The 24,463-nt window shown below is 46.7% G+C and overlaps 1 non-coding gene across 1 annotated transcript; it reads left to right on the plus strand.

The window, feature by feature from the left end:
* The first annotated feature begins 21,965 nt into the window (after positions 1–21,965).
* Positions 21,966–22,048, plus strand: trnal-uag (transfer RNA leucine (anticodon UAG)). The gene has a single exon. It is a non-coding gene; the product is annotated as a tRNA-Leu (tRNA).
* The last annotated feature ends 2,415 nt before the right edge of the window (positions 22,049–24,463 follow it).

A 24,463-nucleotide genomic window follows, 5' to 3' on the forward strand; every position in this document is an offset into this window, starting at 1 on the left:
TCAATAGCAGTGAAAGTCTCAGAGTTCACCACTATTGGGCTGCAAAATCCAGGCCAATATCTCACAGTCCTGTTAGATTTGCTCTCCCTCTGTACAAAATCAAACTCCACACATTGTCTTTCACTCACTCCTGTTTCCGGCCCTGACGGTGCTGAAATCCCCTCTCAAAGGTACACAATCCAGTTGATTTCTGATCAAATACCTCCTTCCTCATTCAATAGAGCAAACAGAGACATGAACAGGAGTCAGGTGCAAGAAAGTTTCACCAACAGAGCAAAGAAAGGCACCAACAAAAGTCACACCTACTTTCCAAATCATTTCACTGGAATATTCTTTCACTTGTTTTGTAAGTGACTGCAATAAATCTGAAAATGAGCACCATGAGGTTTGTGTTCACTAGTCACTTGTTCTCCTGTGTTTGTCTGTCAGGTTTGTAATTCAATTTGTATTGGATATTGAAGAGAATCTCTTTTCAAGATAATTGCACATTGTACTGTGTTTGAAGCAACCAACTTGTAAAATGGCAGATAATGAATGTTTCAATACCTGTGTGACCAGATTCTTCCAATGCTTTTCAACAGCTAGATTGATGATGCTTGCAATCTGTATCCTGTGGAGAATGGGAGAGGAGAATAAAAACATGGTGCATGAACAGGACAGACTGTGTAAAATGGGAGCACAGAAATACTGCCACCTCATTGAAAGTTAATGAGATTTATTCGAAGTCAGACACCTGTCCACAATGAACAAGTGAATACATTAATTGTCCACTTTCAATCTAAATGGGACTGAGGTTCCAACAGAGAAGTTTTCTGGAAAATACCTGCTGCAGTTTTAAAATTGATGAACTGGAACATCTTATACTAACTTTCAAATAACTGTAGTGATTGTATAGTTCTCATAGTGGAGAGAAGGAGTTGTTTATAAATATAAGCAGAAAGACACATTTGTGGATTGGTGAATGAGCTTTAACTTTCTGAAATGTATTTGTCCATTGGTTGCAGGTCACTGGAAATTCTTTTTTACATTTCAATGGTAGCAGCAGCAGTTAGCAGCAAAATGTCTGATTAATCAGAGTAGTGGGTCTGGGAAACACTTAAACAGCCGAGACCCTGTAAAACAGAACTCCAAGTAATAGTTTAAATAAGGCACTGAACTGACAGAGCGGTAAAGGCCTGCTCAGGTCAGGAAAAAATACCCGACCCGAACCCGACAGAACCACATTGGACCCAAGCCCGACCCAGCCCGAGTATCTCCATTTATTCCCATGCCCAAACCCACCCGAGCCTTACCCGACCACCGGAATGTTCACTTTACCTACCTCCCGATTTCGAATCGACAGGAAGCTGCAGCATGAGCGCAATGACGTCATAGAGATGCTCACTTGCTCACTGAGGAGACTCAGAGTTTCCCTCCTTAATAACCCGGACTCCCAGCTTTGGTTGGCTTTTCAACTTTTGACACTTATTAAACTCAACTTCCCAGCAGAGTTAAATGTAATACTTACTGTGTGTGTCACACCCGGACTCAGTCCAACCTGGACCCAGCCTGACCTGAACCTGGCCTGACCCTACCCGAGTCCAAAAGCCAGACCCGGAAGAGCGACCCGACATGACCCGAACCCGACACAGGTCGTCGGGTCCCGTCGGATTCAGGTCGGGGAGCAGGCCTTTGCAGAGTGGAGGTCAGACGAGGATTGAATTAATTTCAATCACTGAATCTAAACAAGAAGTAAATCTGCCAGGAATGGAAGACTTTGCTGTATCAGTGAGCTTTTGCACAACGGTAGTGCGTCTGACTCCAGATCAGAAGATTGCGTGTTCAAATTGCATCAGGCTCAGTTATGTTTTCCAGCAGCTCAAGTTCTTGGATTTTATATCAGAATAGAGTTCGATCTGTTGGAATGTTCAGTGAATGGTTGAATTTCAAGATCAACTTTAATAGATTAAAGTCCTGATTTCTGGTTCCGTTCCATTTCCATGCTCAGTTCTTATTTCACACTGTTTTATATCAGAACAATGTTTCAGGGATGTGATGTGTCCATTGTTTGTACAATTGCTCTGTCACCCAGTGTGAGAAATAAAACACAAACCGCCCAGCGTGCGGCTCAAACCCATACCTGGCTCTGTCTGTAGGCCGCTTAGTTCAGTTGGTTAGGACGCAGTGTTGATAACAACAAGGCTGTGGATTTGATCCCCATGTGCACTGTCACATGGTCAGTCATTAATTTGACACATTTTTGTAACACTTAAAATCCAACCTTTAGATACAAACAAGTTTACATAAAATGTCAGAGGGAATTTATTTTGAATAACATCCATTATATCTTTGTCACTGGTCTGGAGTAACACAGAATTCTTTCCAATTATCTTCCGTTTGCTGATAAACGTTGAACTCGTGGCCTGTTCTCGTTAATGGTCATGAGCAACAAAAACAGACAGAGCGAGTCTGACCGCCCAGAGATGTGGAAAAGGCTTCAGTTTGGGACAAATGCAGCAAATCAAATGTTCACCCTGCCCCGAGAGAGTCAAAAACTGGGGGAAAGGACACAGGGAGATAGAGAATAAGCTACAGCAGACAATGTAAATATTTCCCATCCTTGATATCTCTCTATTCCAATCCAACCTTCAGAGTTGGGTAAATAATTTCAGTGTAAATTGTGCAGCTCAAGAGTCAAAACCAAATGGCGATGCAGAATAAAGGAGAACTGCCAAAACCCCAGATTGAACCAGGGATCTTCAGTCTAACACTCTCCCAACTGAGCTATTTCAGTCACACAGGCTTGGGATGATAAGTGGCAAGTAACATTCGCACCACACAAGTGCCAGGCAATGAATATCTCCAACAAGAGAGAATCTAACCATCTCCCCTTGACATTCAATAGCATTACAATCACTGAATCCAGCACTATCAACATTATGGGGGTTACCATGGGGAGCCATACAAATAACGTAGCTACAAGAGCAGGTCAGAGGCTTGGAATCCTGAGGCGAGTAATTACAGTGCAGCTGTTGGCTCCACCCCAGGGGCTGAATTTGTTCTGTAAACCATGAAGCAGCTTCCTCTCAAATCCCAGGTATATCAATAAATCCTCTTACATAAGCCCCAAAGTGTGATATATTCCTCTCACTCATCCATGACTCTTGACTCCACAAAGCCTGTCCACCATCTACAGGGCACAAGTCAAGAGTGTGATGGAATACTCTCCACTTGCCTGGATGGGTGCAATTCCAACTCAAGAATCTCAACACCGCCAGGCCAAAGCATCCCGCATGATTGGCACCCCATCTGCAAACATTCACTCCCTCCACCATCGACGCACAGTTGCAGAGTGTGTACCGTCTACAAGATGCACTGCAGCAATGCACCACGACTCCTGAGACAGCACCTTCCAAACCAGTGACCTTTACCACCTCGAACGGCAAGGGCAGCAAATGCAGGGGATACCACCACATGCAAGTTCCCCTCCAAGCCACACACCATCCTGACTTGGAACTATATCGCAGTTCCTTCACTGTCGCTGGGTCAAAATCTGGAACTCCCTTTCTCACAGCACTGTGGGTGTACCTACCCCACATGGACTGTAATGGTTCAAGAAGGCAGCTCACCACCACCTTCTCATGGTCAATAAATGCTGGCCTAGCCAGCGATGCCCACATCGCATGAATGAATGAACAAAAAAGTGAAGTATCCCTTGTGTCATTGTTTTGGTAGAAAATATAACCCTGGTGGAATTGTCCCTCCCAATCACACCTCACTTCATAGAACATAGAAAATGGAGAAAATTTATGGCACAGAATGAGACCATTTAGCAATCGTGTCTGTGCCAGCTGAAAAAGAGCGATCCAGCCCAATCCCACTTTCCAGGTCTTGGGAATGGGATCTGAACAGATCTCAGAGCTCACATTATGTGAATGTTCTGTTGAAGTATTGGTGAGCTGATATACCAGGGGAGATTCACACTGTTAGACACAGTGTGAAATACATTCAAGTATTTATAAAACATTGTAACATGTGAGTAATATTCCCCATTGATTTCTCAGCACTGATGGATTGTGAAGTGGGAGACAGCCAGAAGTCTCACTGATTCACACTGACCATGAGCTGAAAATGAAATGAGATAAAGTTCAATCTTCAGCAGCGAGTTGCTGCAGAGAGGTAAGTGTCTGAATCAAGGAGAGACTTTCTCATACTGCTGTTGAATCTCATTTCAAACACTCCTTGAATTCTCTGCCGAGGAATTCAGAGCTGGAGAATGCCTGTAAAATCAGCCTAAAAAGGAAATAAAAAACACCCATCGTGGGGCTCAAACTCAAAAACTTGAGCTTCAGAGTTTCATGCTTTCATCGACTGAGCTCACCAGGCCTGAGACAGTGTCCCCGTCCTGTCTGTTATTGGACGGTGCAGCTGTTGCCTCCACCCCAGGGACTGAATTTGTTCTGTAAACCATGAACCAGCTTCCTCTCAAATCCCAGGTTTATCAGTAAATCCTCTTAAAAAGCCCCAAAGTGTGATATATTCCTCTCACTCAACCAGAATAAAAGTTGCATCATTTGCTCTTTTTACCTTCCAAACATTGACTTCTATTTTTCTCAGCATTTATTTCTCTCTCTTTTTTATATTGTGCATTTCCCAATAAACATTTCATTTCAATTATTTATGAGGGATGAAATGAACAGAAGAGATTTTCTGCAATGGTACCAGGGGTGTGGGACAGAGTGAGTGGTTCGGATCTGGATTACACTGCCTGAGAGTGCTGGAGGCAGATTCAATCGTGGTTTTCAAAAGGGAATTGGATAAACACCTGAATAGAGAAAATTTGCAGGGTTACAATGAAAGGGCAGAGGAGTGGAATTAGCTGATTTGCTCTTGCAAAGAGCTGTCATGGACATGATGGACTGAATGGTCTCCTTCTGTACTGTAACCATTTGATTCCTTGATTCTAACTCTGTCAAAGTTGTTCTGAACTTGCTCTGCTCCAAGGAGAACAACCCCAGCTTTTCCAGTCTGAAGTTATGAGGAACCATGGGAAACCCACTGTAAACCTTCCTCCAGACAGAAATACAACTGTTCACCACTACACTGTGACCCAGCTGTTCACAATATACATCAATGATTCGGATGTGGGGACCAAATGTAGTATTTCCAAGTTCGCAGATGACACAAAACTAGGTGGGAATGTGTGTTGTGAGGAAGATGCAAAGCGGCTTCAAGGGGATTTGGACAGACTTAGTGAGTGGACAAGAAAGTGGCACATGGAAAATAATGTGTAAAAATATGAGGTTATCCACTTTGGTAGGAGGAACAGATGTGCAGATTATTTCTTAAATGGTAAGAGATTAGAAAGTGTAGATGTACAAAGGGGCCTGGGTGTCCTTGTCAATAAGTGACTGAAAGCTAACATGTAGGTGCAGCAAGCAATTAGGAAGGCGAATGACATGTTAGACTCTATCACAAGAGGATTTGAGTACAGGAGTAGTGAAATCTTGCTTCAATTGTATATAACCTTGGTTGGTCTGCAGTTTGGAATACTGTGTGCAGTTTTGGTCCCCTTACCTTAGGAAGGATATCATTGCCATAGAGGGAGTGCAATGAAGGTTCACCAGACTTGTTCCCGGGATGGCAGGACTGTCCTATGAAGAGAGATTGGGGAAACTGGGCCTGTATTCTCCAGAGTTTCAAAGAATGAGAGGTGATCTCATTGAAACTTACCATCTATTTAAAGGGATAGACAGGGTAGAAGAAGCTATTTCCTCCGGTTGAGGAATCTAGAACCAGGTGACACAATTTCAACGGAAGGGGAAAGTCACTTCGGACAGCGATGAGGAGAAATTTCTTTACTCAGAGGGTTGTGAATCTTTGGAATTCTCTACCCCAGAGAGCTGTGGAAGCTAAGTCATTGAGTATGTTTAAAGCAGAGATTGACAGATTTCTAAATACAAATGACATAGGGGATATGGAGATAGTGTGGGAAAAAGGCATTGAAGTGGATGATCAATCATCATCATATTGAATGGTGGGGTGGTCTCGATGGGCTGAATGGCCTACTCCTGCTTCTATGTTCCTATCAGTCTGCTAACTTCATATGCATGCTGTCATTGTCCCTTTTATTACATGGGCTTCAGTTTTACTGGCAGTCTAGTATGTGACATCATCAAGAAGGTTTTCAATAAGTTAAATAAGGAGAAATTGTTTCCAGTGGCAAAAGGGTCAGTCACCAGAGGATGTATTTATCAGGTGATTGAGAAAAGAACCAGAGGCGAAATGAGGAATGATTTTTTATACAGTGATGTGTTGTGATCTGAAATGCACTGTCTGATCAGGACTTGAAAGCAGATTCAGTAGTAACTTTGAAAAGCAATAGGGATAAATACTGGAAGGAAAAATGTACGGATTCCAGGAAAAGGCTGAGCAGCAGGACTAATTGGATAGCACAACCAAAGAGACAGCACAGACACAATGGACCAAATGGTCTCCTTCTTTGTGTATCATTCTATGGTTTTATGAACATAATGTTGAAACAATTCGCTGAGTTGGAAGGGAGGTGAACCCAGATTCCGGGTATTCTAAACACCAGACCCAAACCAACTGAACAAGCCTGTTGTTTAATCTCTGTTTTTCACACCAGCTTCTCCTCGCTCTTTCTGTGTTTCCAGCCTGGTCTGTTCCTCTGACCTTCATTCCTGACACTTTATTGAGAATGGCCAATTGGAATGGAATACATTGGAATGGATTTTTCTGTCGGCGGCTGACATGGAGGGCAGACTTCGCACATCCACACGGCAAGAAGGCATTTCAAGTATTTATGAGTCCAATTGTCAGCAATTTTATTCACTGGATCCAATTGAACTAATAGCACACGGGAACCATGGGGCTTCAGAGCCTCGCCTGGTTAAAGGAGGCGACTGGGAGGTGGGAGCTGAGTGTTGGCTTCACTGGGAAGCTGTCGGGTGAGGTAGCGTAACTTGGCAGCAAGGGTGGAGGGGGAAAGGGCATCCGGAATCACTGTCAGGAGTGGGGGCCAATGTGCCAGCTCTGCAGGGTGAGCTACACCAGGGTGCCATTGAGGCAGTGCCACCTCAATGAGGGTAAATGTGAGTGGGTAAAGAGTGAAGTAAATGTGACTGGGTGTTGTTTACTGTGAAGGCCTTGCACTCAGGGAGGGGCAACCTGTCAAGGGCCTCATTCACCCTGGATTCGAGGCTCCCGTTGAGGAGGAGTAGAGAGGGAGGGAGGGAAGGGCAGGCACCAGCAGGGACACCACAGCAGCTTGGGTGCCCACAGGAAGGCCAGCCTCGAACAGGAGGCTGGAGAAGGAGGCAGAGGAACACGTCAGCCAAGGTTCAACTACCTGCAGATGTCTGAGTGATAGTGTCTCCACAGACTGCACCTCTCCACGGAGGTTGTCACTGATCTCTCTGCCATGATGCAGCTGTGCCCCATGGGACTTGGTGGGCACCTGATGCCGGTGTCACTGAAGGTCACTGTGCCACTGAACTTCTGGATGACCAGATCATTGCGGGGATCCACTGGAGATATGTGTGGAATCTCACAGTCTGTGGTGAATCAGTGCATCAAGGAGGTCACCAATGTCCTCTTCAGGAGGGCCGGTGACTATGTGCACATCGATCCAAACAGTCAAGCTGAGAGGGCTATAGGATTCAGGGCCATCGCTGGATTTCCCCAGGTGTCGGGTGTCATTGACTGCACCCATGTGACCATCAAGGCTCCTGCAGACCAGCCAGCAGCCTTCAACAGGAAGGGCTTCCATTTGCTCAGTGTGTAACTGGTCTGTGACCATCACAAATGGATCCTACAGGTGTGTGCACAAATCCCGGGAAGCAGCCACAACGCCTGCATACCAAGGCAGTCGCAGGTGCCAGAACTTTTCCGTGGCCCCATGCGCTTTCTGAGATGGATCCTTGGAGACAAGGGCAACCCAGTGAGGACATGAGTACTGACGCCTGTGAGGAATCCACACAAGGATGCAGAGGAGAGGTACAACACCTGCTGCGGGTCAACCCGAGTGATCATCAAGGAGGCCATTGGTCTCCTAAAGATGAGATTGAAGCGCCTGGATTGTTCCAGTGGAGTCCTTCAGTACGTCCCGGTGAGGGTCTCGTATATCGTGGTGGTTTGCTGTGAACTGCACAATCTGGCATTACAGAGGGGTGAGGTGTTGACTCGTGAGGAGATCATGGAGTGTGATGTCTCCTCTGATGATGAGGATGTGGAGGAGGATAATGCCCAAGCAGTGCCAGATGAAGGACCTCAGGCACAGCAGGAAAGCCACCATGAGATCCACACAAGGGAGACACGAGACACCCTTATACATTCACGTTTCCTTTGAGCCTTACCACCTTCTGGAACCAAGTCAATAAAGTCTTAGCTTTAATCAGCCCTGTTGTCACCTCCTTCCTTCTGCACTACAGCGCCCAGGTACACATCGCACAGTGGCAAGGCCGAAGCTTTGTGAACTCAGGGCTTGGTCCCTCACTTCCAGCCCCTTGGGAGGAAGGGTTTAAATTAAGTCCCAAAGGGCATCAACAATTAGAAGGAGACAGAGTGAGAGAACATCATTTCTTTATTCTGTGTGACACCAAACACAACCCTATCCATCTGGAATGTACATTCACCCGTGAACCCCTCAGTGAATCTAGGTGCTCTTCTTAAATCTTTTCCGGGTGCTCCTACGTGGTGCTCCCCCTGCTCTGGCAGCTGAGGTGGAGACAGGCAGCTGACCTTGCTGCCCCATGGCTTGGGATGACATTGGTGGCCGTCCTCTGGCTGCCTGAGGCCTGGAGGGCCCCGGCACACTAAGGGCCTCCTGCACAGGTACAGGGACCCCCCTCTGTCATCGAGGATGATGGAGGCACTGGCATCACTGGGGTCACTGGCAGAGGGACTTTCGAGCTACTGTCCACACCAGGAGCACCCTGAGAGGAGACCCCAGATGTAGCAGCCAGCTGCTCTTCCCCCTTAGAAGACACACTTGTCCCTCGCTGCTGACTGAGAGGGACGTGGACCTGGTGGAGAATTCAGGTGCCTCGTCCCCCCTCTCACCTTGTCACCGCTGGATGGAGCTCATGGACAAAGTGATGGAGTGCAGGTCTGCGAACATCTCTGGCAGCCACTGATTGATCGGCTGGATCTGGCTCTCCATGAGAGTCACCAATCTCTCAATGGAGGAAGCCAGACACACCCCCATCAGAGACAGTGCAGCACCCAAGGCCTGGATGGACTCCTCCACCATCCTTGTTTGGGTACACATAGCCTCTGGCAACTCTGCCAGATGTTACCTGACCTCTCGCTGCAGCTGCGGTATTTCCCGTGTTGCTGGTGACACCAGAGGCATGTCATCAGCCTGGGGCTCAGTGTGGGCCTGGCCTCCCACAGACCACCAACTGTCAGTGGCCTCGGCTGTCACAGCCTCCGTCAGCTGCCCGGGCCTGTCTGTGATGTGCTCATCAGTTTGCGTGAGCGTTTCTGTTCTGGTGGAGGGTGCAGGGGAATGATGTGATGGTGCACCATCTGAGGCTCCCTCCTCCTCCTCAGACGTGTCCGGCTGTCTCCCAGTCTCTCCAGCTCTTTGCTTTTGTCGTTCATCCGGGCCTTCATGAGAAAACAGGGACATTGAATGGTTACGGTCTGCCCATCGTGACATTCCAACCACCCCTACTGTGCAGCTCCATTGATGCAGTGGTGAACAGATGAGCAGTGTGGCTCCTTTGCAGCGGATGCTCCCTTGTGCCCCAGGAGATGTTCACTCACTCTCTTGGGTAGATGCCCCTGTCTCTCCATCAGCTATGGAGCAGCTGCTTTGCTGCCCGGCCTGTTCCATGGCCTCCTCCTCCATCGGGATGAGGACACGGAGATAAGGCACTCCACCGCCAGTCTTGACACGCTCTTTCCAATTGTGGGATGTCTTCTCCTGCAGACACAATGATGAACAAAGTTAGTCTCCCAGCGGGGACAAGCCCAACATCTCTGATGGTGATAGTCCAGCAGTCCATGATGTGGACACACATATGCCTCCTGCATGCGGCCCCTCTCGAGGGACTGTGTGAGGTTATATAATTACTGACGTGTGCCTCTCCTGCTGCCCTTCCCCAATACACATGACTGGGTGGTCACTCCCTTTCCACTAAACATTCCCTCTCACTCTGCCACATGCAATGTCCAAAGGGTCCAAAGTGCTTTGATTTGTCGCCTGAGCAACCTGGATCAGGTCATTGACCCACTTCCTGCACTGGATCCATTTCCTGGGGGTGAACCCATGGCTGCTGACCTCACCTACTATCTCCAGCCAGCTTTGCTTGGTCAGGTGGACAGGTCTCCACCTCCCATCCCTGGGGAAGAGGATCTTGCACCTTTCTCTTGTCACCTGGAGGAGAACCTGCAGGGTGGCATCGCTAAACCGTGGCACCATGGTCACTGCAGGCTCGCATTCAGCTCCTTACCCATCAGGCAACAGAGGCAGCAGAATGGGTCCTTGGGCATCAGAGGCAGCAGACCCGGTCCTGGGACAGCAGAGGGCTCTCAGGAAGACACTCCTTTAAACCAGGCAGCAGTGAATGCAGGGTTGGCAGCCCTTTAAATGTGGTGCCAGCACCTGCCGTTGTGTCAGATGTCGGTGCCATCGGCACCTCGTTCCCTGCCTCTGGTCCTTGTTTACATGGGCCCCACGCCTCCCCTTCATTAACTTGTCGGCTGCTCCGTGATCGGAGTCGGTCGGCCACATTTCACTCGTGTGGTGACGACACCCGCTTCCGGTGCCTCTGCCGAGAGCCGCACCGTTAGTTTAAAATTCAGCCCATGGGGTCAAGAGTGGAAAATCTCCCCTCTGATTCTCTCTACTTAAAATGAAGGAGACACCAAATTAAAACTGATGAAACCAGGGATTGTATCCTGGTTCTTCAATCTAGTGTTCTCCCAACTGAGCTATTCCATCCTCACTGTGAACACATCTTCATTGGAGACAAATATAACTCCAGGTGGAATTTCCTCACCCGTTCATTCCTCACTTCAGGGGAATGGGACCCGACCAGATCGCGGAACTCAGATTATGTTAATGTTCTGCTCTTGATATCTTCATATTATTTTGCGTTTGAGCCACTTTTAATCAGGTTCACGGACAAATTCTTCTATCATCCCTTCTCCCACATTCTCTCTCTCTCATTCATTCTTAATTCCTCACAATCCAGAAAGGGTTAGGAATCAGAGCTCACCCCCAAACCCTCTGCACACAGACCTCTGTCTGTCACCCTGTTTGCTCCAAGATCCAAGAGACCAGTCAATAAATTACACTCTTTATAAACACAGAAAGCTGCCTCAGTGTTGGACACAGAGTTAAATACACTGAAGTCTTTTGAAAAAAGTTCATCTTACGGGCTGTGTTACTGAGCCCACAGAGCAGGACAGGGCCAAGCTCCAGCCCCAGCCCCACCTGGGCTGTGTTAGCTGATGTCACCCGGTGTGATACTGAGCCACATGGAGCAGGAAAGGGCCTGGTTGTATTCATGGACTGTGTTGAGTTAACTGAACCCACCCAATGTTGTAGGAGCCACACAGAACAGAATGGGCCCAGGCTCCTTCCTCAGCCTGAGGGATGATAGTTCATCTCACACGCTGTTGTACAGAGCCCCACACAGAACAGGAAAATCCCAGGCTCCATCCCAGGCCTGTGGTATTTTACTTCATCACACCTGGTATGGTACGGAGCCCCCAGAGCAGGAAATATCCAGCTTCCATCTCTAGCCTGTGCTGAATTAGCTGATCTGACCTGGTTGGCACTGAACCACAATCAGGGGAGGATGGGCCGAGGCTCCCTGGCCTGTGGTGTGTTAGTTATTCTCATTTGGTGAGGTACTGAGCACTAGAGAGCAGGAAGGGCCTGTGCCCAGTGAGCTGATCTCACCTTGTGCCTTCCTGAGACCCACACACAGAGCAGGACAGGCCTAGGCCTCATCCCCGGCCTGTGCTCAATTAGCGGATCTCAGCCAAAAGATTTTGATAAGGTTCCACACAAGAGGCTTCTCTATAAGATTAAAGTCCCTGGTATCAGTGGTAATATATTGATCTGGATTGGGAACTGACTGGCACGATGTAGGCAGAAAGTAGTTACAGATGGATCTGGATCTGTTTGGAGACCAGTTACCAGTGGTATCCCACAGGGATCGGTGTTGGGTCTGTTGCTCTTTATTATTTTTATTAATGATCTGGATGGAGGTGTAGGGGGCACCATCTGTAAATTTACAGATGATTTGAAGATCTGTGCGAGTGTTCAGACTGTAGACGATGCTCAACTGTTTCAGGCTGATCTTAATGTGTTGGGAGATTGGGTTCATGACTGGTAAATGATGTTTAATTTGGGTAAGTGCAGTGTTATTCATGTGGACAGGGCGAATGCTCAACATTCATACACCCTTCAGGGAAAAACATTAAAGCAGGTGGAGAAAGAAAATAATTTTGAGCAGAGATCTGGATGTTCTAGTGCACAGATCTCGAAAGGTACAGCAGCAATGCTGTGAAGTGATAGCTGGAGCAAATAGGGGGTTGGGCTGCATTCAGAGGATAATTGCACAGAAGATGGGGCATATTCTTTCATGGGATGTGAGCGACACTGGCAAGGTCAGAATTTGTTACCCATCCCTAATTGTCCTTGACAAGATGGCGGTGAGCTGCCTTCTTGAATTGCTGCACTCCATGTGGTGTAGGTACACCCACAGTGCTGTTAGGAAGGGAGATCCAGGATTTTGACCCAACATCAGTGAATGAACAGCGATATTGTTGCAGATCAGATGGTGTGTGACTTGAAGGGGAACTTGCAGATGGTGGTGTTTCCATGCATCTGCAGCCCTTGTCCTTCAAGGTGGTGGAGGTCTTCGGTTTGGAAGGTGTTTTTGAAGGAGCCTTGGTGAGTTGCAGCAGTGCATCTGGTAGATGGTACACACTACTGCCACTGTGCGTCAGTGGTGAAGGGAGTGAATGTTTAAGGTGGTGAATGGGGTGACAATCAAGGCAGCTGCTTTGTCCTGAACAGTGTCAAGTTTCTAGAGTATTGTTGGAGCTGCACTCACCCTGGCTTGTGCCTTGTAGATGGTGGACAAGTTTTGGAGAGTCAAAAATCACAAAATTATTACAGTGCAGAAGGAGGCTATTCGGCCCATTGTCTCTGCATAGAATCATTGAACATGGAAAGTTTACAGCACAGGAAGGCCAAAAATCGGGCAACCCAGCGGAATCCCATTGTCCAGCATTTGGACCGTAGCCCTGCAGGTTCAGGCACTTGAGGTGCACATCCAGACTCCTCTTAAATGAGTTGAGGGTTTCTGCCTCAACTACCCTTATAGGCAGTGAGTTTCAGACCCCTCGCACCCTCTGGGTGAAAAAAGTTTCCTCATCTCCCCTCTAATCGTTCAACGAATCACTTTAAATCTATGCCCCTTAGTCATTGACCTCCCTGCTAAGGTAAATAGACCCTTCCCATCCACTCTATCCAGACCCCTCACAATTTTATGGATTTCAATCAAATCTCCCCTCAGCCTCCTCTATTCAACCCCAGCCGATCCAATCTTTCCTCATCGTTGCATTTTTCCAGAGTTGGCAACATCCTCGTAAATCTCCTCTGTAACCTCTCTAGTGCAATTACATCCTTTCTGGAATGAGGTGACCAGAACTGCACACAGAACTCAAGTTGTGGCCTAAATAATGATTGATACAGTTCCAGCATAACCTCCCTGCTCTGATATTCTATACCTCGGCTAATAAAGGAAAGGATTCCATAAGCCTTCTCAACCAACTTATCAACCTGTCCTGCTACTTTCAGGGATCTGTGGACATTCACTTCAAGGTCCCTCACTTCCTCTAGACCTCTCAGTATTCACCCATTAATTGTGTATTCCTTTGCCGTGTTTGACCTCACCAAAGGCATCACCTCACACTTCTCCAAGTTGAGTTCCATTTGCCACTTTTCTGCACACCTGACCAGTCCATTTTTCCAGCTCTCCTAATGAGCATTTCACCTCAAACAAAGAACAAAGAACAAAGATAATTACAGCACAGGAACAGGCCCTTCGGCCCTCCAAGCCTGCGCCGATCCAGATCCTCTCTCGTACCGAGAGCTGAATTATTCATTGCAGAATTCTCACTGTCTGTTTTACCTTTGGTGCCACAGTATTTATATGACTGGTCCAGTTAAGATTGTGTCTATGGTTACCCCCAGGATGTTGATGGTGGGGGGGATTCAGCGATGGTAATGCTGTTGAAGGTCAAAGGGAGATGGTTGCATTCTCTCTTGTTGGAGATGGTCATTGCCTGGTACTTATGTGGTGTGAATATTACTTGCCACTTAGCAGGCCAAGCCTGAATGTTGTCCAGGTCTTGCTGCTTCTGGACACGGACTCCTTCAGTATCTGAGATGTCCCGAATTTGTCCTTTTATGAAACCTTGGTCAGGCCTCACTTGGAATATTGTATCCAGTCTTGGTCTCCTCACATGATGGGTGCTATTGAGGCTTTTGACAGGGTACAGAGGAGAGACATTAAACTAATTCCCAGTGTAAGACATCTTCGTTATCAAGTTAGACTAAAAGAGTTGGAACCCTACACCTTAGAGAAACCTAGACTGCGGGGTGATCCAATTGAGGTTCATAAGTAATGAAGGGTCCAATTTAGCATGGGAGAGGAGTCATAATTGTATATTGTAAAAGGCCAGATGTCACCCGGATCACATTAAATTTCATTTTCAGCAACGGGTTAATGAACCAGGAGGGCTGAGTGGTTAAGGTGTTGGACTTAAAATCCAATGAATATATGTCTGTGTGTGTTCAAACCCCACTCCTGGTATCTGTGCCGGCCAAATGTTACTTGTTGTTTCCCTGACTTTTGCCTTGCACCATCATCTCTTCTTTCATTTAATCACTCCTGCCTTCCAACCGATCACAGCTTCCTATTATTTGCCCCAGCACCATTCCTTGTCTCTGCACTTGCTTATAAGCTGGGAAACCTTGAACTTAATCTCCTCTGTCCCCTCATATTGACCTTCTCATCTTTCCTGAACTGTGGTTCCTCACAGGATCCGCTGCCTCTCCGACTCCCCTCCAGGGGAAACTGAAGGCCCTGAGCCTGGGTCTTGCTTTCTACGCTTGCTGGTCGTTGAGTCCTTGCATGTCTAGAATCCTCCAGGAAGGGCTTGCCATAATCTTCCAATCTTCCCTGGATAAGGGGATTGGAGAGTGGCAAATGACACCCTTATTCAAGAAAGGGTGTAAGGACAGTCGAAGCAACTCCATGCCAGTTAATGTAACATCAATGCTGGGTCAGGTTTCAGAAATGATAATCAGGGAAAATATCAATGGACATTTAGAGAGGTTTGAGTTAATTAAGGATATCCAGCATGGATTTGTAAAAGGCAGATCATGCTTCACTAATCTAATTGAATTTTTTGATGAAGGAGCAGAGAAGTTTGACGAAGGAAATGCAGTGGATGTTGTTTCTATGGATTTTACGAAAGCATTTGATAAGGTATCACATAAAAGGCTGGTTAACAAAATTGAGGCTCATGGAATAGGAGGGTCAGTGTCCAATTGGTTAAAAAATTGGATTAAGGGCAGAAACAAGCAAGTTGTAGTAAATGGTTTCTTTTCAGACTAGGGGATGGTCGACAGTGGTGTTCCCCGAGGGTCAGTGCTGGGATCACTGCTTTTCTTGCTATGTATAAAATATGTGGATCTTGGAATACGGAACAGAATATCAAAATTTGCTGACAATACCAAACTTGGAGGTGAGGCAAACAGTGAGGATGATATGGACCGCCTGCAATAGGACATAGATAGGCTAGCAGAATGAGCAGAGAGGTGACGGATGGAATTTAATACTGTTAAGTGTGAGGTGATGCATTTTGACAGAAGGAATAGGGAGAGGCAATGTATCCTTAATGGCACAGTTCTAAAGAGTGTTCAGGGACAGAGGGACCTGGGGATGCATGTGCATCGATCTTTGCAGGTAGCAGGGCATATTGAGAGAGTAGTAGTAAAATATATGGCATCTTGGGCTTTATACAAACATACAAGCATACGAACATATGAATTAGGAGCAGGAGTAGGCCACTCGGCCCTTCCAGCCTGCTCCGCCATTCAATAATTTCATAGCTACCCCTGACCACCCCCTTGCTTATCAAGAATCTATCTAAATCTGCCTTAAAAATATTCAAAGACTCTGCTTCCACTGCGTTTTGAGGAAGAGAACTGCAAAGACTCACAACCCTCTAAGAGAAAAAAATTCTTCTCATCTCTGTCTTAAATGGGCAACCCCATATTTTTAAACAGTGGCCCCTAATTTTAGATTCTCCCACAAGAGGAAACATCCTTTGTACATCCACCCTGTCAAGACCCTCAGGATCTTATGTGTTTCAATCAAGTTGCCTCTTACTCTTCTAAAATCTGGTGGATACAAGCCAAGCCTGTCCAATTTTTCCTTGTAAGACAGCCCACCATTCCAGGTATTTGTCCAGTAAACCTTCTCTGAACTGCCTCCAATGCATTCACATCCTTCCTTAAATAAGGAGACCAGTTCTGTAGACAGTACTCCAGATGTGGTCTTACCAATGCCCTGTATAGCTGAAGCATAACCTCCCTACTTTTGTATTCAATTCCCCTCGCGATAAACACGAGCATTCTATTCGCTTTCCTAATTACGTGCTGTACCTGCATACTAACCTTGTGCGATTCATACACGAGGACACCCAGATCCCTCTGCATCTCAGGGCTCTGCAATCTCTCACCATTTAGATAATATGCTTCTTTTTTATTCTTCCTGCCAAAGTGGACAATTTCACACTTTCCCACATTTTACTCCATTTGCCAGGTTGTTGCCCACTCACTTAACCGATCTACATCTCTTTGTAGCCCCCTTATAAGAACATAAGAAATAGGAGCAGGAGTAGGCCATTCAGTCCCCAAAGCCTGCCCCACCATTTAATAAGATCAGGGATGATTTGCCCCAGACCTCAACTCCTCTTTCGTGCCAGCTCCTCATAGCCCTCAACTCCCCAATATTTCAAAAATCTATCTACCTCCTCTTTAAATGCTTTCAGTGATTTAGCCTCCACAACTCTCTGGGTAGAGAATTCCAGACATTCACTACCCTCTGAGAGAAGAAATTCCTTTGCATCTCAGTTTTAAATGACTGTCCCCTTATTCTGTAACTATGTCACCTAGTTTGAGATTCCCCCACTAGTGGAAACATCTACCCTGTCAAGCCCCCTCAGAATCTTATACATTTCAATAAGATCACCCTTATTCTTCTAAACTTTAATGTATAAAGGCCTAACTTGTTAGCCATTCTTAATAAGTCAACCCCTTTCTCCCAGGAATCAGCCGAGTGAATCTCTTTTGACTGTATCCAATGCCAATATATCCTTTCTTAAATACGGGGACCAAAACTGTACACAGCACTCCAGGTGTGGCCTCACCAACAAACTGTACAGCTTTAACAAGACTTCCCTATTTTTAAACTCCAGCCCCCTAGCAATAAAGGCCAAAATTCAATTTGCCCTCTTAATTACTTGCTGCACCTGCATGCTAACTTTTTGTGTTTCAATCACAAGAACACCCAGATCCCTCTTTTTTGGAGTCTCTGTCTATTTATATAATGCATTTTGATTCTTCCTACCAAAGTGTATGACCTCACACTTTCCTACATTAAACTCCATCTGCCAAGTTTTTGCCCACTCACTCAACCTATCTATATCCCCTTGGAGATTCCTTATGTCTTCATGACAACATGCCCTACCTATTTTTGTATCATCAGCAAATTTGGATATATTACACTCTGCCCCCTCCTCCATGTCATTAATATAGATAGTAAATAATTGAACCCCAAGCACTGATCCTTGTGGCACTCCACCAGTCACATCCTGCCAATGAGAAAATGGCCCATTTATGCCTACTCTTTGTTTCAAGGAATTGGTAACTCGTGTGTGCATCATCACTTCAGGAATTGATGTCATACAGTATGTGACACAGAGTGGGAGATGGGATGATCCCCGGTAAGATGTGCCTGTAATACTCTCCTGTAAATTGTATATAGTATTGTCAGTCTTCAATAAAAAAGTCAAATTATTTGTTGGCGTTGATCAGTGTGTGATTGGTAAGTCTGTGTGAAGAACAGGGGTTGGCAACATGTCTGTACATGGACACCAGTGTCCACGTTAAAACAGTTCGGTCCGTGACTGATAATTTCAGGGATGAGAAATTTCCCATTGGCTTCTTCTTCCAGACCAGTCTGACTTTCAATCAAATCGCAGCCGTCAGTTTCACAGCTGACAGGTCCTGAGAGCAGAGACAACGTTTCAGAACCTCGGACAAGTTCGGAGCTTTCCGGCAGTTCTGATTTCATTTCATTGCCCTCCAGAAAAACCCGAGCTTGTCCGAGTTTCGGAAGTGCTGTCTCTGCTCAAAGCACCTGTCAGCTGTGAAACTGACGGCTGCGATTTTTTAAAAAAGACTAACCATAAAGCTGAGAGTTCTCGCTCTCTGCAACTGTCAGAGAGAGGGAGAGAGAGAGAGGAGAGTAAGAGGGAGAGAGGAGACCGGGGGTGGGTGTCGGCAGAGAGAGAAAGGACAACCTGAAAGGTTTACCCCGTATCCTTAGATTATGACCCCTGGTTCTGGACTCACACCCAAATCCGATGAACGAATAAAAAAAGTCACAACTGTGATTGGCTCTTGTTAACAGACAATATTCGGAGCGCCGGCCCCAGACTGTTTAACACTGACTGAGCTGAGAAAATACAACTCACCCCCGAGAATCCACAGCACAGACCGAGCGGAGGGGAAAACCTGTCCTGGGAACTCTACATTCAGGGAACAGTTTGTCCTGTGAATATGCAGATGTGAATATTTTGGAAGAGAGATTGTATTAAAGGGGAGGGCGGGTTAGTCTGAAGCCACTGTGTTTGTGGGTCCGCTCTCATCGCCGGATTTCAGAGTCATTCTTGTGTAAAATCAAATGATTTTCCAGTCAAAGAACAGCCCTGCTCCCTGCTCAGCCCCAAAGTGGGAATTCGGGATCATTTTTTTTAATTTCAAGATTTCAGTTGAAAAGTAGAGAACATGTCAGCGAGGGGTGAGAGAGGGCGGTCAGTGCAGCAATAAAACCAGGTTAAATGGAAAATGGAGTCCTCAATCCTAGTGAAAGCTTTTCAACAGCAAACATACTGGAGTGAGAGACAGGAAAGATCTAGTCTGGAAGTCTGGAGTCTCTGAATTTCAATGGAATTGGAGAGTTTGTGAGGAGAGAGAAACACAGAGAGACAGCAGGAGCCGAGAGCTGACAGCAGCTTGTCTCCGCCCCGTCCTCTCTCTGCCTTGAAGTTGCTCTGTGCCACCATCACCGGCTTCATTTCTGACCCAGTTCACACTGACAGTGAGAATTTGTGCAGAGTCCCGGACATGTCCGATAGTCGAGCAGCCCAAACGGCTCCTCCAGCCGCCGCCGCCGCCCAAGTCAAGACCCCCAAGAAGAGGAAGGCGGCTCCCCGGAACAAGCCAGCCGGTCTCCCGTTGGGCGAACAGATCCTCAAGATTGTGCCGGCTTTTAGCGATCGCAAGGGGATGTCCCTGGCCGCCATAAAGAAGGCTCTGGGTAGCAGCGGTGTCGATGTGGAGAAGCTCAGGACCCAGATCAAGCAAAGTATCAAGAGGAATGTGAACAAAGGCTCCCTGGTGCAGAGCAAGGGACAGGGAGCCTCCGGCTCCTTCAAAATCAGCAAGAAGGAAAACCCAGGGAAAAGTGGGAAAGAAGGTGAAGAAACTAGCAGACAAGAAATCTTTAGTGAAGAAACCAGCAGACAAGAAATCTTTAGTGAAGAAACCAGCAACCAAGAAATCTTTAGCGAAGACACCATCAGCCAAGAAATCTTTAGTGAAGAAACCAGCAGATAAGAAATCTTTAGTGAAGAAACCAGCAGACAAGAAATCTTTCATGAAGAAACTAGCAGACAAGAAATCTTTCATGAAGAAACCAGCAGCCAAGAAATCTTTAGTGAAGAAACCAGCAGACAAGAAATCTTTAGTGAAGAAACCAGCAGCTAAGAAATCTTTAGTGAAGACACCAGTAGACAAGAAATCTTTAGTGATGAAATCAGCAGCCAAGAAATCTTTAGTGAAGAAACCAGCAGACAACAACTCCTTCGTTAGAAACCAGCAGACAAGAAATCATTGGTGAAGAAACCAGCAGCCAAGAAAGTGACAACAAAGAAAGTAACAGCCAAGAAAACGAGCATCAAGGCGGCGGCAACGCCAAATAAGGCGGTGAAGAAAGCAGTGCTTCAGAAAAAGTCTCCTGCGAAAAAGGTCAAAAAAGGCAAGAGTGCGGCGGGCGGAAAGGCGCTGAAAAAAGTGCAGACATGGAAGAGCAAGGTCAAGCCGAAAGCAGCGAAGGCTCAGAAAGCAGCGTCTGGAAAGAAGTGAAAGAGCGCGGGAAACTTGTAAACATCTGAACACAAAGGCTCTTCTCAGAGCCACCCACATCTCTCAGGAAAGAGCTGATCCCCTGATCAAATGATCCCTGTCCGGGCCCCGCCTGCAGATTCCACATGGAAATGATTTGGAGCAAATCCAGGATCCCTGGTGACTCCCCTCCACCCAGCCCTTTCCCCACTCTCTGTAATAAAACAGAAGGATGTCCTGCCCTCACTCTAACTGGGGATGTGTTCGGTGTAGTCTCAGTTCACAAATTCAGGGGGAGAGTCCTGTAAGGTAGCTCGGTCACTCTGACTGAAACCGCCAGTTCTCCGGGGCTGCAGCCACTGACACTGCGGGGAGAGAATCCCCGACTCTCTCCCGCCGCCGGGGGAACAAACAACGTTGTGTCCAGAGAATAGGGAGGGCCGGGGAGAAGGCACATATTAAAGCGCTGCAGTAGACTCAGCTCCTGTGTGTGCACAACTCTCACTGATTCCGTCCTCTGGGAACAGTGCGGTCTAAACAGATCAGGTTAGGAGAGAAACACACAGCCCGAGAATGGCTTCTTTCTTCCTGCATTTACTCTGTTCTGGGAGCAGATTCTCATTGAGAAGCGGCGCTCAGATCACCGGAGAGAAAAAAAAAACACAATTCAAACTGTCCAAATGAAAAACAGAGAATTAACCCGGACACTTCCATTATTAAATGAATTCATCAGCTCCGAACCAGTTCCCGTTAATGTACCGGGATAATCTCGGGATTTATCAAATCGAAGGCAGCGTGATTTATTAAATTGTTGATTCTGACACCCTGGAGTTCACTTCTTCACTTAACTAGAGGGGGAGATGTGTGAGCAGAGAAACAGAGCGAAATCCAGAGAGGGAACTGAAAACACACCTGGACAGATGTGAAACAGGTCAATCCACTGTTACAATAACTCCATCACTGACTCCCTCCTGACAGTAACCAGCCCTTTCACAGAGACTGTGGGTGGCTCTGAAAAGAGCCTTTGGTTTATTAGATGACATTTTGGCCGCTTTACTTTTTCTGGGAGCTCTGAGCGCTGGTTTTCTTGCGCAGCAGTACGGCCTGGATATTCGGCAGCACCCCGCCCTGAGCGATAGTCACCCCTCCCAGCAGCTTGTTGAGCTCCTCGTCGTTGCGGACGGCCAGCTGCAGGTGTCTGGGGATGATGCGGGTCTTCTTGTTGTCCCGGGCCGCGTTACCGGCCAGCTCGAGGATTTCAGCGGTCAGATACTCGAGCACAGCAGCCAGATAGACCGGGGCTCCAGCACCCACACGCTCAGCATAGTTACCCTTTCTCAGGAGTCTGTGAACACGGCCCACCGGGAACTGCAGTCCAGTCCGGGAGGAGCGAGACTTGGCCTTGGCCCGAGCTTTTCCGCTGGTCTTTCCTCTTCCAGACATTTCCACAATCTCACAAATACTTTCACAAAGAATGAATAATTTCCTTAGCATTAATGATAACTAGCAGGCGGTCAGGATGGCCGAGCGGTCTAAGACGCTGCGTTTAGGTCGCAGTCTCCATTGGAGGCGTGGGTTCAAATTCCACTTCTGACACCTTGTGTTTTGACTGCTCTGGAGGCGTTTGGGAGCAGAGGTGAAGAACAAAGAGAGAACAGGAAAGAACATGGACAAGCAAAATAACAATGGACCCAAAGATGTTGCATCAAAACATTAGAGTAAGAGGCAACTGAGCAAACAGCAGGGCACAGAAGACATCAAAAATGTAACCTTTGTATCGGGGTGCAAGATATTGCCAATATCCTTAATGAATACATTGCTGTCTTCTCAAATGAGGGGGTGATGCAGATATTGTTATGAAGGAGGAGGAGTGTGAAGTATTGGACGTGATCACTTAAGGAGAGAGGAAGTCTTAATGGGATGAGCATCCTTGAATGTGGATAAATCACCAGGACCAGATGAAATGTACCCCAGGCTGTTGAATGAAGCCAGGGAAGAAATAGTGGAAGGTCTGACCATCGTTTTCCAGAGGATTGGAGGTCTTGTAACGTTGCAATAAAAGCAAAATACCACGCAGATCAAGCATGGCTGAGCCTTTAGAGTAGAGAAACAGGGCTGAATTCCCTGAACCAGTTCTACAGCTTTCAGAATAGAAGGAGCCTATACAAACCTGATGGGTTCCACTTAAACCAAAGAGCTGGAGGTGTTGACAGTCAGAACAGATAAAATGTGGAGGAGTGTTTGAAACAGATTCTGTGTGGTTACTGTAGTTGTACTATGGAGTTATTTCAAGGAGGTGATTCTGAATGTAATGGATCAACGTGGACCCACCCAAGGCAAAGGTCACTGAAAGTGGCAACGCAGGTGGATAAGGTAGTCAAGAAGGCATACGGCATGCTTGCCTTCATCAGTCGGGGTACAGAGTATAAAAATTGGCAAGTCATGTTGCAGCTGTACAGAACCTTAGTTCGGCCACACTTCGAATATTGCGTGCAATTCTGGTCGCCACACTACCAGAAGGACGTGGAGGCTTTGGAGAGGGTACAGAGGAGGTTTACCAGGATTTTGCCTGGTCTGGAGGGCATCAGCTATGAGGAGAGGTTGGAAAAACTCAGATTGTTTTCACCGGAACGACGGAGGTGGAGGGGCGACATGATAGAGGTTTACAAAGTTATGAGCGGCATGGACAGAGTGGATAGTCAGAATCTTTTTCCCAGGGTGGAAGAGTCAGTTACTAGGGGACATGGGTTTAAGGTGCGAGGGGCAAAGTTTAGAGGGGATGTGCGAGGCAAGTTTTTTACACAGAGGGTGGTGAGTGCCTGGAACTTGCTGCCAGGGGAGGTGGTGGAAGCAGATACGATAGCGACGTTTAAGAGACATCTTGACAAATACATGAATAGGAAGGGAATGGAGGGATATAGGCCACGGAAGTGCAGAAGGTGTTAGTTTAGGCAGGCATCAAGATCGGCGCAGGCTTGGAGGGCCGAATGGCCTGTTCCTGTGCTGGACTGTTCTTTGTTCTTTGTTCTAAGCTTCCCTGTGGTCCAGCCTGGTTGAATGGAACTGAAGCAAACAAATCATCCAGAAGTGGAAAAGAAATATAAGGCCATGAAAGCACAGAATTCAGATGGATGCAATACCAGATGGTATGGCAAGAGTGTAAAACAGCAACAGACTGGTGAATAAAACTTTCCCATTGAATAAGACAAGAGAAGAGAAGGGTAATAATAGTGTCAGAGGTGAGTTGTGACACTATTCACATTCCACCTTGATCTGAATAGGACTGTTGAAGGGAGTGATTGAGAAGAATAGAGGAGAAATGAAAAGAAAGGAGAAATAAACAAAAGGTCTTTTGATTTTAGAATGCTTGTTTTTGGAAATGACAGACTGTAAAGTGTGCGTGTCAGAAGATATAGAGCGAAGTTGGGTGTGACAAGATCACAGGAAAGTTGTGCCCTGAGACAAGGTGTGTGTTGACAGGAAAGCTGCTTTCTTTTGCACAATATGTATTTTATTCATATAATTTGTGCAATTACATTGCAAAGCAGCTCAAATTTAATATTACATAAGGTACAATACAGATCAGTTTCCTTCAATAATGTACATGAGGTATCTCACTATCCCTGCCTGCACAGGTTATATTTACAGTATTTACATTACACATCAAACATTCTCTGGTGCAAACAGCCCGAGCGGTTTTACACAGGTTCCAGCCTCTCGCTGCACGAGGGCCTTAGTCTGTCGCCTTTCTATTGAGACTCCATGGTGGCTTCCCCAAGCTTTAATGCCGTCCCACAGCACATAGTCTTGAATGTTGGAATATGCCAGTCTGCAACACTCGGTCATAGACAGCTCTTTGCACTGGAATACCTGTCCCACGGCCGGGCTCGTTCTCAATAGAGATCATTTCAAATGAACATTTCCTAAATCCGTGCTTTCTCTCTCGCAATAAAGAGAACAGGATGTCTGGCAGATTCAGTGTGAGACGATAACACTGCCGGGTAAAGGCCG

Source organism: Heterodontus francisci, unplaced genomic scaffold (genome assembly GCF_036365525.1).
Source record: "Heterodontus francisci isolate sHetFra1 unplaced genomic scaffold, sHetFra1.hap1 HAP1_SCAFFOLD_43, whole genome shotgun sequence".
Classification (NCBI taxonomy): domain Eukaryota; kingdom Metazoa; phylum Chordata; class Chondrichthyes; order Heterodontiformes; family Heterodontidae; genus Heterodontus; species Heterodontus francisci.